A 15540-nucleotide genomic window follows, 5' to 3' on the forward strand; every position below is an offset into this window, starting at 1 on the left:
TCACTGTTGCGAAGACTATTTATCTTTTCTTTCAGCATGTTTGGGTCCATTTTGGGTTGCCCACATCTATTATGTAAAATCGAGACTCTCGCTTTCTTGGATATTTTTTGACCATCTTGTGGAGAATGATGGACACTAAGCTGAACATAAGTACGACATTCATCCACAGACAGAGGTCGTCAACTCCACCGTGGTACACTTGTTACGAGGCTATTGTGGAAAACATCCCAAGTTGTGGGATGAGCAACTTCCTTATGTTTAGCATGCATACAATTGAGCAGCACATTCATCTACACAGAGCTCACCATTTGAGACATGTTTTGGCTATCTACCAAGAGATCCCTTGGACATGGTCTTTGGGAAAGAGGAGGAAGGAAATTGACAAAATGATAGGGACAAAACACGGAAGCTTATTCAGCGAACACAAGTGATTCATCAAGAAATAAAGGAGCAGTTGGAGAAGAGTCAAGCTCGATATAAAGCTCGACATGATAAGCACCCCGTTGACCATCAGTTTCAAGTTGGGGAAAAGGTATGGCTCCACATTAGCAAGGAAAGAATGAAGGGAGAAGGGAAGAAATTGAGACCCATCCGATATGGTCCCTTCACCATATTGGTAAAGATTGGAGACAATGCCTTTCATCTTGACTTTCCCGCTTATATGCAAATGTACTCAGTGGTAAATGTTGAAAACCTGAAGCTTTGTGAACCTCTGTTGATTATGGATACTCAATAGGTTGCACAGATTACTACAACGGATGATTTTGCACCAGAGTATCTAGATAAGTTGCTCAAAGATATCATTCTCGACAAGAAAACCATAACTTATGGGAAGATGTGGAGTACATTCGTGTTGGCTTCTAAGCAATGGATCCAAGTAAAGCTCAATGGATGGAGAAGGAAAAAGTGAGGGATAAATTTCCTCACTTTCCAATTGACTTAAAAGGCTTTTGGTGGTCCAAAAGCTCTTAATGGGGAGGACTGATCTAGGTGGATCTTTAGAATGTACCACTAGCATGGTAAAAGGCTCAAAACTCAAAGTGGCATATTCTGGATAAACTTAGCATCAGATCGAAATGCTCATCATCCTGATTCTAATGGTGTGAATGGCACTCAAATACAAATTCATACGAAGAAGTTAGAGTAAGTCAAATTTTATGTTTGACATGAATAGGTGACAGGAGGAGATGATGTGGCAGACACTCTCAGTGATTAGGGGAGTGCCAAGTGGCAGGCTGCCAATGGTCCTGCATATCGCAGATCGCAGGAGGAAGAGATCGTTTCTTGAATAAAATTAGCCCAAGGGAGTTATGGCTGCGATGTGATCAAATCACAATCGCCCATCACAAAAAGGCAAAGTGTTTATGAATCGGCCCCCAGCAGGATCCTAGTTGCGATTGTGATATCACATATCACGGATTGGAGGGGATCCAGTGTTTACGAATTGGCCCCGACGGAGTCCAGTTGCGATGCGATATATATCGCAATCACAGTTCGCAGAAGGGGAGCAGTAGCATGAAGTGCTAACCCCAGTTCCACGCTGATTTTGATTTACGATAGGGTTTCCGAACCCGAAATGTTATGTGTTATGTTTAGTACTCTAGGGTGGGTCTATTATATCATAGGTTGCATGATGTATGGGTTCATTTGTACGCCAATGAAACTGCCAATTGCGGGGAGACATCGATTGCAAAAAGTCGTTGAGTTCTATGTGCAATTTAAGGGGTCTTGCCATGTTTGTAAGGGTTGTTTCCACATACTATTCAGGGGCCCGAGAACATTTGTGGAAAACGACCGCTTGCTAAACTTCGACGTTTGTTTGGAACTACCTAGGTATTGAGGGATTTTGCTGCTAGCTTATATAAAGGACCATTTGTGTCGTAGAAAGGCGGAGAGGACTGGCCGATTAATTCAGAATCCATTGTACAACAAACCCTAACCCTGGCAGCAAGTCGGGACCTCACCTTGAGCAATAGGGAGGTTTTGAGAAGTTGCAAAAGACTCGATTATCCAAATTGGGTGTTTGGATAGGCGTTTTTTTACGATTTTTCGTCAGGAGTTCAGTGGTACTGTCTGTTTCTGAAGCTGGACTCTCCATTCTTCATCCATCTCCCAGCTTGGAGGTATAAGGATTATCAATAATGTTGCTTGTACTTCTATCTCTTTTTTATGCCACTTATTGAATGAAGGCCTCCCCACAATTGAGCAGGGCCCGGAGACGTATTCCAAATTGGACGAAATCTGTAATCGAATCATTATGTCATGGTTTCCTGTTCTTCTGGTTATTTCTGCATTATTTATGTGCTTTTAAGTTCCATGGTTAATTAGCTTTGTTATATGTAATTTCGATGCATATGTAAGTAAAATACCTTGGATCAACAAGCCTCTTGGGCTAATGATAAGAAGAAAGACAAGCTCGTGAATACATACAAGAGTCCTTTCATTCACTCAAGATTTACACTTGAAATCAACATTCCTCAAACATGTATAAAATCACATTCCATATCATATCACAAGAATTGAACCAACACATTGAATTAATACCAATACAGGCCTTAAGTCTACACATCTAACATATGCTTAACAATCAATGTAAAAAGGCTTGAGTATACACTTATCTGGTAGAATGTGCTCAAAAACTAAGATTGGGACTTTGAATCTCCACCCAACCTTAGACAAACTACAACCAAGTCTTTCTTTTAGTAGTCACCCTCGAGCTAGATTCCATAGCTTGAGGATGAGTAATTATGGGATTAAACCAATGCTACCAAATGAAACAGGGACTCTAAAGGACCATCCACCTCCACCTTTCGTCTACTTCAATAATAACTATAACTTTACCATCATGGGCTAAAACAGATAATTCAAAGGCTCGCCTCCACCCACTAACCAAACAAGGGAGTCCATAGGTGTCCCACATCCACCCTTTTCAAAACAAGAGAATCCAAAGGCCTATAACTCCACCCACTAGTTATCAAATTAATTAAATAAAGATAGTGAACCACTTCACTCTCATATAACCATCATCTACTCGGGAGATGAAATCAATATCATTAGCTGAAATAGGGTGTCTCAATGCAGCACTACCTATACCCACCATCTATACAACAATTTCACATTAGGCAGGGAACACTTCCTTTTGTACAAAGGGACTTAAAATACAACATCCCAACATCCATATGGATTTAGGCATAGAGAGTCTCAATTTAAATGTGGAGAGAGAGATAACATTAATGATAAGGAGGTTTTATCAGTTGTGTTACCTATGAAGGAATAAGAGCGCACTCTAAATCAATTTATTAATGGAACTTCCAACTATGTTCTTAGGCCAGCCCTGTGGAACTACCATAAGATGTTATCATCCCACAAGCCTTGGGTGCCTCCACCTCTCAGAAGTTATCAACCAACATAGTCTCAAGTGGATTCATCAACCATGTAAGGCATATCCACTACTCAATGATTATCAACCAACAAGCCTTTTGGGTTTCTTAGCTAGACTATCATCTGAGCTTACTCTATGATTATTAGCCAGAAAGCATCATGGATTTCTTAGTTGTATTATCATCAAAGCTTACTCTATGGAAATTAGCCAACAACCCTCATGGGTTTCTTAGTTTTGTTATCATCATAGCTTGTCCTCTCCTTCAATTCTCTTCGTCTATTGTTCCTCTCTTCCCTCACAACAAAATGAACTTCATCACCATTAGCCTCTCAACCTCCTCCTTTTTTTCTTGTTCCCCTTTCTCTACCTATGCCTATAAATCTTGAATGTTTTTCTTCCAATTGGAGGCTCTTGGCCCCCACTTATTTCTTTATGTTCATAGAGTCCTCCCCTAAGTGTGTGAGAATTTGATTAGATAATCCTCCTCTCGAGTTCTATGTTAAGGGAAAATTACCTCATGTTAGAATCCCTTCTCCATAAGTCCTCCTACTACCATGCTACAACTGTTTCAGTTGTGTGGGCAGAAACTCTAGTCGCCCTTATCCTTGAACACAACCACAGTGGTTGTCTTGTTTCTGGGATGGGATGTAGTTGTGCCAACACTTCCCCATCCCTTTCCTGTTTGTGGACTTCAATTGTCCAAGCTACCGGTGAAACCCATCACCATTAATTTTTTTCATTTCTATCTTCTGAATTTATCCAAAGTAGACATGGTTAATCTGTCCTCTTTCCAAACTCCATTGACTAATGTGATCATTCCAATTTAAAGCATACCTTCCAACCATTCATGGCTATCATAAAACACGTCAAGCTTCCTTCAAATCCCAAGCAACCTCCTTCCTCAAACTCTAGAATTTGTGTCTTAATTCTCAAGCCTTTTTAATTATAATTAAAGTACATTAAATATTTACAATGAAGGGGAATTAGCCTGGGGTTGTCACACCCTACATATGAATTCCATTATCTATCCAAGATTGAGTGATTTAACACTAACATTATAGTATTTATTGGCATGTATCAATATATGTTGACACTATAAAAACATTTATGGGAAATCATATTATTATCATCATCATGAATTCTTCTAGGGATAATAAATTAATACATAAAAACCAATCAAATCAACCAATATATAAAGGTTATTGGTAACCCTATACCTTCCAACACTAGAGTATGTTGATAATTTAGGGAAATTGAGGATTCTCATATCTATTTAGGTGGAAATTTTCTAAGATACTGGATCATTTCTACTCCTTTAGTGACCTCTTTTATCTTTTCCATAGGGTGGAGTAAGTGATAGGGTAATGGAAAATGTGGATGGGTATAGGTTGTGGCTAGTATTATCTAGGTCTTATCACTATCATAGGTTTTCTCATTTTCAATTATACATGCGAGAGGAATTTCTTTATTGAGGTCTGAAATATGAAATAACATATATGTTAAAATATATGTTAGTGTGTATTTTTTTTTATATTTTGTCTTCTTTCCTTGTGAGTTATCTTGGCAACACCAAAATTTTATCTCGTTTCCTCCATACCACTCATCTAAAGTAATTGGGAAACCAAAAGAAAAAATAGTCTCCTCTTTTCTTCCTTGTGTGCATGTTTTCTTTTATATTTTAGCATTAGGTTATCTCAAAATAGTAAAGTGGTGACCAAACCCTTGTACCTCTCTCTACCTTATTGGTCACTTCATTCTTCACCTTATCATTCCACTTGCTCTTTTCCTTGTGTTTTGTTTATCATTTGGACTTCTTACATGTACCCAATATCCTGTAAAGAGCATAGGCTCATATGCACAACAACCAATTTGTTTAAGTGTTATGATGGAAGAGTTGAGATTTGGTTGAAGTCTATTTGCATAATAATTTTACCACATTATATTTACTTGATGTTCAATTACAATAAACCAATTTCCAAAGTAAGATAACTCCAAGTATGCTCATAAATGAATGCAACAAATACATTAAAGTCACTTAATTAACATCAATGCACATGGATGCAAAGTTAATCATTCATACTTTATAAATCCTGTAATGCACATTCATCCACAAATCAACTACATCATCTATTGTATTATAAGCATTAACAAAGTAACTTTATTTTATTCCTAAACATTATCATTGAAACATATACACTTAGGTTCCCCACACATGTAACTTGATGGTCAAGATTCTTCATAAGATGGCACAGATTCAAATTACACATCTTCAAAACTAAAAATAATACCATGATCATAGGTCAAGATGGGTATAACCTTAATGCATGTGTAACCACTTTTCCATGTGATGGAACTTGATGATTTATTTGTGTCCAATGAACTTGTTTCTTTAGGCTAAGTGGTGGAGTTTAAATGATGCCATGAGGTATGTGTAGTCTACTTAACCATGAACTCTTCCTTTTCAAGTATACTCTTCTAACTAGAGAGATGAAAACAAGAGTTGAGGAGGAAAGTAAGAATTTCACTAATGGACTTGATAACTCTAGCAATAATCAACATAATTACGCATTTGACATTCAAAATCATGTTTGCAATTATATTGGTATTGCATTCCCATTGGCCATGGTTAATGATGATGGAGAGGAGCTAGACTGAATTAATATAAAAATCAAAAGGATGCCCTTTTACATAATAGGAATATGATGGGAATTCAATAATGATGGATTTTCTTTTCTTCTAATGGATGATTCCTACATGTTTTCAAATGTCTCCTTAATTTGGTGAAATCATCATGGAAAAAATCATTTTGGGGGGAAGAGAATCAACTATAGCACTTTTACACATTCAACTATTCACACATACAAGAGAAAGAAAGGATTGAATGGAACAAACTAAAAAATCCTAAATGTTCAAATGTGTAATTCTCCTTTTCAAACCCTAAATTTGTTAAAAAATGCATGTGAGGTGGGTATCATTATATGACAGTAACTTATGGTTTGGATAGGGTGGGCACTATATTTTCTTATTTTAGCAAAGCTATCTAAATAAATTGAACAAATTTGTGAATTAACTAGTCCAATTCATAAATTGGTTCAATATAATTAGGGGTTAACTAGGGATCCTTAACCTTAACCTTGTTCATTTAGTCTTAACCCTTAGCCCTTATGTTGGAAAATACTAGGTGTTGGGGGGGGGGGGAGTGGGGGGTGGTGGTGAATCAATATTCCTTAGCAATTATCACTTTTAAATATTTTCAAAGCATTAGTTAATCTTCAATTATCATTAATTTTTATGCAGTAACAACAATGAATAAATGAACACAGGAGGCACCAAAATTTTAGGTGGAAAACCCCCTCTGGGTCAAAAACCATAGAACGCTTTTCTAATAATTCTTTAATCTTCAACTCCAATTGAAAATAAAGCTCCAACTTCCTAGAATATAGAAAAACATTCTTCTCTAGCTCCCACTGGATGAATGCTCCAACACCTGAGATTCTTCAGTAGTCAACTGAACGGATGCCCTAACACCCAATGAGATACAACTCACCCTAGCACCACCCTACCACCTTGAAGTTTTCACAGGATTGAACCTGTTGGTGACTTCATGCACCAGCCTAGCACCACCCTACCACCCTATAGAAGAATAAAAGAAGAATGGACTCTCGTACCAGGGAAAATGGTCCACTTTAAAATGATATAGAATGATGTAGAAGAAGACGACACACTAGACCATAACCCCAACTGTAACACAACCACCTAATGATGATCATAGACCTCCCGACACTGCCTCTTCAACTCTTGGCAGATAGACACTTGTACAACTTTTACAATGACTCTGTACAATGATTGTACGCAGTGCTTCCCACTTGAAGACTCCATATGGTGAACTTCTTGCTATTGTTCTGCACCTTGATTGCTGCTCTTGTCATGCTTCCCTTTCTCACTCTTCAGAAAATGAGATTATGCATTGAGTCTTCTCTTGATGAATATATAATACCTGCAAAAAGTCTTCAAGGAAATACTCATGACATGATAATAGAAAAACTTACCTCATCCTACGGAGCATATGTCAGTGCTAAACAAAAACAACAAATTAGAATACAAAGAACCTAATGCAATTAAGAAATGAACATGCATATACAGAATATACTTACGTGTAGCTTACCTCTATTGCATCATTTTTTTTCACCTTGCTCTTTGTTGCCCTAGAAAGTCTGGTCCTTTACACCCCTTGACAGCACTTGATCTAGTTTTTCTCGCCTTCTAGGAGCACGATATTTAATTTGATGTATATTTGTGATTTTAGATCCCCAATATGTGATCTTTAGTCCTGTAGTATCCCTCTAAGTCTTCTTTCCAATGCCATAGGTATGACCTGATTTGGACTCTTCAAGGCAAAGTTATGCCCAATATCTTACAATGGCCTAATTATGGACTAGTTCAATAGAGCGAACTTGTATGGAGTGCCACGTGTCATTGTTTCATCCTTCGGCTCTAAAATTGATACACAAAAAACTATAGTCTATACACTATCCGCCGCTATTTATAGAATTCAAATCCTCTTCTTAGAGAGAGAGTTATGACTATTTTCCCAAGGTCACTTCTTTGAGATAAAATTCGGCAGCGTGCAAAAACCCTAACTTCCACAAATCATATCTCCGAAAATATAGCGAACCAAGATCTGAAATTCAGTCTCGACATTTATCAGGATTTTGAATCAAATGGGTTTTAATTTTAGAATCTAAGACTTCGCAAAAAATGAAGTTATAGCGAAAATTCCACGATCACTACATTTGGAGGATATATGAGATTTATTTTTATAGAGTTGAGAGGGGCTTCTATAGAGAATGTTGGAGGGATTTTAGGAGCTTAAAAAATTATTAGTTAATGAATATTCAATGAATAAAACCAATTATGAGTGCCATGCCATAACCCCATAAGGTTTTAGCCCACTAACTAGGGTTACTACCTTCAAACGTGAATATCTCTCAAACCGTGAAGAATTACTTGGCATGTCATATATCAATGGAAACATCTCAACGAGTAGAATCTATCTAGAAGATCCTTGACTCAAAATAGAGTAATTTGTAAAGTCAAGATTCCCTTGAAAGATCTGGGTAGCCCCTGGTGCTGCTTGGGTTGACATCAATGACAACCTCAGATCATCTTTAGATCAACACCTTAGTCGTTAACTGTTAACCATAATACTTAATATTTGAAAACTAACATTAACATTTAATGCTTACCCTTAGACCATTAACCTCATTCCATAATATTTAACCCTTTTTCTTGAACCCTTGACATGTAAGCTTAAGTACTTTACGCAAAACCATTGACCATCACGCCATTAACTTTGTGATGAACATAAGACCCTAAATTTAAACACATAGCCTTTGACTATAAATCTTAAGCATGTATAAATAACCCATAAACCATATACCTCAACCCCATGCACTTAAGCCCTTACATTTTAACCTATTCCCTATAACATATCCCTTAACCCTCAACCCTTACATCGCAACCATTAACCCTTGGCCCTATTTCTAAATCCTTGACCCTTGAGGTCCAACCTTATCCTTAATACTCACAATTATGGTTAAGAATGCATTTCATGAACAAAAATATCAATCTATAATGACAAACTATAATGCATGGAAACACATTTTTTCTAACATGATTAACTACAAACCAATTTGCAATGAAATGAAGGCTTTAAAAACCAAGCTAGATAACTTTTTGGTGCTTGGGAGAAAGCAAATGTGTTTTATATCTATTGGATTGTATATTATTTACTTTATAAGGAATTCATGTGATTTATATCTATTGGATTGTATATAATTTTATTTATAAAGAATTCATGTGAATGATAAAATTATTTACAATTAGAGCATAGTGACCAAGGGAGATACACTAGTACAAGCAAGCACTTCAATATTGGTTTCATTTTAAGCTATATGTGAATTGGAGTCCTAAAAATGATTATCAATTAACATTTTGATGTTAAGAAATCTCATTGGGTGGAAATTAGATCAATGAAATGCTAGTAGGGAGGGTTCAACCTTGTTTGAATTCTATGGTACAATTTTCACTCTGATATTATTGTGCTAATTAAGTTAGTGTATTTAACCTCTTACCCAAGTACCTTTCATTGAATAGTTATATAGGAAATATGAATACTATAAAATACTACAATTGTGACAAGTGGGTCATGAGATAGCAATACCATGGCATTATTGAACTTTCAACCTTCATTTTGTATAAAATCTAGGTCTTTTTGGGTTTTAATTTGGACTATGAAGAATCCATTAGAACATAGAAAAATGTCACATTCTGGATCTAAAAAAATGTCACATTCTCATGTCCAAATGGTGGTGAACACCCAATGAAATAAGGCATAAATTTTATGCCAGAAGCCATTGGATAGACAGAAAAAGGATTTTGACTGAAGTACAGTAAACAATGATGATGCCTTTGAGTTTTTAATCTCCATGAATAGAATTTGTTCCATTTTTTCCACAATATAGGGTCCTGAAGTATGTTGGCACATATATGCAGGTGTTGAAGCCTTTTCTTGTAAAACAACCTTAAATGATACATGAGTTTCATTTGAAATCCTGACATCAGGAGCAACCTTCAAAAACCTTGTATTCAAAATGATAGTTAAGTTTTTATGATATTGTAATATTTTATCAGGGTTGAATCTTAGAGGGCCTTCCCATTAAATTGCAGACACTGTGATATTGTGGGTATACCCCTTTCAAACCAATAGAATCCTTTATAAAGGAGACAAAAATATGTATTTCTTAGCCAAAACGTGAGATATTTCCCACAATTTTTTTGGTAGAAATTTGAAAATGCTCAATCTGTGGAATAGGGGAAAGAGAGCCCAAAGACTTATTGCTAAGGTCATCAAAGGAGGCACTAGGGAGATGTAAGAGGTTCACTTGGTTCAAAACACAAGGTGATTCTCAAGGCAGTGACCATATGACAAACTCAACCCTCTCGAGGAAAGGCACCAGTCACAACAAATGTACAAAAACCCCTTTTGTCTAAAAACGCCACAAAAGGGGTACCCTTATATAAACATTATAACAACAATATAAGTAGGTGGAGGAAAGTAACCTCGCAAAACTAGCCCTTCCACCCCTTTTCATCCCCACCAATAGAGAAAGCGTACCCTCATCGTTGACCACATGTCACTGAGCAACGAGATTGATGCATTGTTCCTTCTTTAGAAAGGTTGTAATGAAAGAGATGACCATCGAGTCACATCTTCCTGCGGTAAAAGGTGCCTTATTCACAGAGCACCACAATTACAAACATGCCTCCTCTTGAAAATTCAATCCATAACCTCAACCTTGTTTGATCACACTAATGAGCTCAGAACCCCCTCTCTCCAACCGCTATGGAAACCTTAATGGGGATTGTTTAAAGTGGCAACACGGAACTCCACAGAGTAGGAAAATGAAACCCTAATGAGAACGTGAGCTATTTTCCTTTTTTACAAGCAATACAATAAAATCAACCAACCCTAATGAAGGATCAATTAGGAGTATTGAGGTTAATTAAGGGTAATAAGCGATTAATTAGGGGTAATTGAGGGATAATTTGGGGTAAACCACAATTAATTAAGGAAAATCTGAGGTTAATTGGGGTTAATTAATGGCTAAATATGATTAATTATGCCATTTGGGTGTAGTTCAAGAAGTTGTGAGGAAGGTTGTTAGACCATCCACCATGTTCATATTCCAGTTTGTGGCATGTTTATTATTGAGCCAATTGTTGGTGAGTTAACATGATCTATTTATGAGTTAATGTTGTGGCCTTGTGCCTTAAAGAATCTTGGGTTTACCTCAGTGTACCATCCTTTGCAAGAGAGGAAGTGTTTGGAGATTTCTTGCGTGATAGATTATTTGGAAAAAAGTAGGGTTAATTAGGGGTTATTTGGTGGTAATTTGAGGTATTTAGCAGTAGTTAACAATATTTCATGGTAATGGAGAGTAAGTAGGGTTAATTATAGGTTAATTAAGTGTTAATTTGGAATAGACGGGGTTAATTGGGGATAATTAGTGATTAATTAGTGGTCAATCATTGGTAATTTAGGGTATTTAGGGGTAACTAAAGGCTAACTCGAGGAAATTTGGGGTCAATGAGGAGTAATTAGGGTTAATTATATGTAAATTAAGGGTCACCTTGGTAATTATGTTAATTAGGGGTTAATGCATGATTAATTAGGGGTTGATTAAGGGTATTTGGTGTTAATGCAAGGTTAATTAGAGCTACTTGATAGTAATTAGGAGTATGTAGGGTTGACTAAGGGTTATTTAAGGGTTAGTTAGGGATACTTTGTTGTAAATAGGGGTAAGTAGAGTTAATAGTGATTAATTAAGGGTCAATTAAGGGTATTCAACATTCATTAGTGATTTATTCAATGTTAATTAGGGTGAATTAGTGGTAATTTAGAATATCAAGGGTGATTTGGGATTTTATCGTAATTAGGGATAGGTATGGTTAACTTGGGGATAATTAAGGGTCAATTCGGGGTAATCGAAGGTTAATGGGAGATATTTAAGGTTTAAAGGATGATATTTCTTTCATGTTTTAATATGCTAGACAATTTGATATATAATTTGTTATCCCATTTTATATTTGAATTGACATCCAGAAGGGGTGTCAAAGTAGTGTCCACTATTATGCTAATCACATTCTACATTCAACACCTGAGGAGTAAAATTATCAATTTAATATTCTTGGTACTAGGTCAACAAATAGTTTCATATGCATATTTTTCGAATAGTTTTTACTAAATCATTACTCTTTCTCCAATAATGCTTAGATTTAGCAAAATTATTCACATTTTGTCTAGCCTTTAAATTGTTGGTCACAATGAAAGATAATTTTGTGAAATAATTTATTTCTCACCCTTCCTATTTGAAATTTAGGAAATAGAGAATGAATTAGTACATCTCATTAAGGAGTACGAGGTAGAGGTGAAAAACTAGAGTCCCTCAAATTCAACCTTAGATGGGCCAAAGCAATGATATTTGGATCAAATAAAAAATGGTTGTTAATAATTTTTGTATTACATTGATATTAAGGCTTATTGTGTGGTTTATTATTTCTATGGTGTTATCGTGAGGTGCATAAGACATCAATTAATAGATTTTTATGTCCTTTTTATCTTATATGAATGGAGTCTTGTTCCTTTTAAATAAAACTTGTTCACACTTTACATTATCAAATTCACTCTTTACATTCTCTCTTATTACTCCTTGTTTAAGTGCTCAAGTTCCTCCTTCATAACATACTTCTTGGTTTCCACTTTCCACTTAGAGCTTATTTGGCAATGAAAACAATTAATTAGCCCTCCTACAATTAATGGTAGACATTATCAAATTGGCTCTTTAAGTGACCTTACAGGTGCCACTTTTATTTTTACACGTGTCTTTTGAATTTCAATTATTTCTGTACCATACAATTGTCTCTTCAACACTTATGTTTAAACTAAGTGTCATATTTATTTGATAATAATTTCCTTACAATTGCCTTTTTTCTTAATCATTTTTATTTATTTACAAATATTATTATTGGGACATCATGTTCCCCATAATCTTTAATGACTATTTTATAGGTCTATAGTACTAATTTAAATGGGAAAACATATAAACTATTTTCTAGATTCAACACAATCCTAAGGGCAAGATGGTTAATGTAAGAGTCGTATGTTCCCTTCTAACACTCCTTGCCTAAAACCAATATATGCTAACAACCATCTTCAATATATTTGTTTACATTGGCAAGTGTCTCCCATCAATGCATAGGGTGAGTGTAAGGATCCATAATAATTGAGTACATCACAAGTCCTTGCATATTATTGCATACACTTATGTCACTATAACATTAATATTGTTAGGTCATTTATATATTAAAGCCATTATATTCCATGTAGTCAATAATTACAAAATAATTGCACTTGTACCCCATGTGTGAAATATATAATTTATCAATAATTACATATCTTTTCATTCATACTTGGGAGTGATCAACATTGTCCTTGCAACATTGTAACACCCTCCTCCAACATCTACCCAAGTAACCGGCCAACCGAGGTAAACATGTGACGATAATTTACTATGATATCGTTCGACCTCTTAAGTCACCTCAAGGAAGTGGAACTGATGGAAACACACCATACATACCTTCCACATTAGCAACAAGACTCCTAGGGACCATCCCAACCACTCAGATAACTAGCCCCTGGGTCCCACTTAGTTTTTAGACCATTAAACCCCTTGACGCTCCCTTGATATGGGCATGCATGCGTTCGCGAGGATCTAGATGCTCCCACAACATGGGCATTCATGCGTTCAGGAAGATCTGGACGCTCCCACAACATGGGCATGCATGCGTCCAGGGACTTTTCTGCCCAGTGTTGTGCCTACGTCTCTAAGATTTGAGCCACTTTTTCCGGCCCAAAGCCGAGGTCACTACCCAGAACTCAATGACAATTTCATAAATGAGTTTACACAACATAAAAATGATGCATTTGCAAAAATATCAACAAGGATTAAACTGGACCCCTCTTAGACATGACAAACATTTCATCAAATATTTCACAAATATGTAATCTACAAGTTTAAACAACAGATCTGAGCATAGGGGTCTCATACTTATCTAAGAATCACTAAGAAGCATTGTTCTCTTATATCATTAGATGCAATATCATCTATTAGGCCGTAGATATGTTGTTCATTCATTTACAAATAAAAACATGATGAGAGCCATACATCATCATTATTATAAAACATGCTCATAACCAGCATATAACCAACAACATAATAATGATAATACAAACATCAAGATCACATAATAACAAGTAAACTTACCCATGATTTACAAGAGGAAATAACTCTTATTAACATATAAAAAATAAAACCAGGTTTGGGACTTCCACGTACCACCCGACCATAGACATGGCTAATCCAAATCTCTCTTCATCAAGTCACCCCGATGCCATATTCCAAGCATGAATATGGGATCTCATAAAACACATCAACCAAAACCATCCAGGGTTTCCAGAGGCCAAACCACCTCAACCCATCAAACAGTGATTCCACCTCATGGTCTGACATCAAAGCCATCACCATATTGGTCTCTACTTAAGCCTTCCAGGGCTCCAGAGCATTTGTTCCAACCAAGGCTTAGAGGATTAGTAACTCAACCCACAGTTGTCTTCGGGCTTCTAGAGTTTTTGTCCAACCAGGATATCCAGGACTAGTAACTCAACCCAGCAAGGGCTTCCAGAGCGTTTGTCCAACCAAGGCTTCCAAGACTAGTAACTCAACCCACCAAGTGCTTCCAGAGTGTTTATCAAACCAAGACTCCCAAGACTAGTAACTTAACCCAAGCTATTATAGGGCTTCCAAGAACTAGTAACTCAACCCAAGCTAAAGGGAACATGAGAACTAACTAGAAAAACAAAGAAATGAACCCAAAACACCATGGTTATCCAGGAAATGGAAAGGCTAGGCAAATCCACTGTCAATCCAGGCAATCCTCCATGCCAATGATAGATCATGACCAATAAACCACATGCATATGTCATGCATGCCAAAACTAGTGAGGAAAGCATACATGCAACTCGATACCTGCAAGCAAAACTCATTGTAGTTGCTAATCCCAATGTTTTCTTGTGCTTTCCTTATTTTCCTTGCCTTATTTCTCGAAAACTCCAAGTATGCCACACTCTCCAAGAGTCCTCCAAGAAAACTCTAAGTTTGCAAGAGTATGAGAGAGAGAGAGAGAGTAGAATGAGAGCTCCAAAACTAGACTAACAAAAGTTACACTGGTCAAGCCTGCCCATTGATCCTCAAAAGCCTTTTTATCAATGAGGCCTCTATTTCTCTCATTTTACTCCTCACATGCAACTTGTGACCTTTCACCTTCCTTTTCTCCTAATTTCCATTATTTTCATAAATAAAATGCCAATTAATGCCTTTTTGCCTTTCCAAAGCCTTTGCCATTTCCTTTGCCAATTTCCTTAGCCATAATAATAGAAATGAAAACCCACTATGATGTTTTTCCCACCATTCAGCTTGGAATATGTGTCCCATGACCATGGTCTTATAAATTTTTACATGAATTTTTAACCTGGGTTG

Source organism: Pinus tabuliformis, chromosome 9 (genome assembly GCF_031772625.1).
Source record: "Pinus tabuliformis cultivar Carrire ecotype Pingquan chromosome 9, CPIR1, whole genome shotgun sequence".
In the NCBI taxonomy this organism is placed as follows: domain Eukaryota; kingdom Viridiplantae; phylum Streptophyta; class Pinopsida; order Pinales; family Pinaceae; genus Pinus; species Pinus tabuliformis.